General features: G+C 33.4%; 1 non-coding gene across 1 annotated transcript; it reads right to left on the reverse strand.

The window, feature by feature from the left end:
* Window positions 1-246: 246 nt before the first annotated feature.
* Window positions 247-366, reverse strand: LOC145691194 (U5 spliceosomal RNA). Its single transcript, XR_014132397.1, has one exon. It is a non-coding gene; the product is annotated as a U5 spliceosomal RNA (small nuclear RNA).
* Between the last annotated feature and the right edge of the window lie 223 nt (window positions 367-589).

Genomic DNA, 589 nt, shown 5'->3' on the forward strand with positions numbered 1-589 from the left:
CATGCTAGCTATCGAAATACAGAAGCTGACAAAGTCAATATTGAGAAAAATTGGACATATTACATTTGTGCTCTCCAGACTCGATATGTTTGATTTTGATTTCTTCCAGAGCACAATTTGTTTCTTAGCGCTTGAATTCTGAAAATCACACATAATTATGTTACTTCTGTACTAGCATGCACTTTCCGGGAAGGATTTTATTCGTGTGGCTTGTACCGTATGATATCTGTGTTTAGTTTGTTTATAGGGCTCAGTGCTAACTGAGCCACACAAAAAATTATTTATAGACTCATCTTTTGTTCCCCTCCACGGAAATCTTTAGTAAAAGGCGAAAGATTTATACGATTTGAAGGGAAACCAGAGTTGGTAAAGATCATTTTTTTTTTTTTTTTTTTTTTTTTTTTTTTTTTTTTAACTGTTAAACCGCAGACGATAACGTCGTCTCTTCGGGAGGGATAAATATGGTAAACATTGGTTATGATTGATACACATATATGGTCTATGAGATTCGGCTACAACAATAATAAAGAAAGTCACTTTATTCATACAGAGGTGAATTATTATTGTTGTTGTGAACCATGTGATACAA

This window comes from Thermobia domestica, chromosome 7, assembly GCF_964235325.1.
Source record: "Thermobia domestica chromosome 7, izTheDome1.hap1.1, whole genome shotgun sequence".
Classification (NCBI taxonomy): Eukaryota; Metazoa; Arthropoda; class Insecta; order Zygentoma; family Lepismatidae; genus Thermobia; species Thermobia domestica.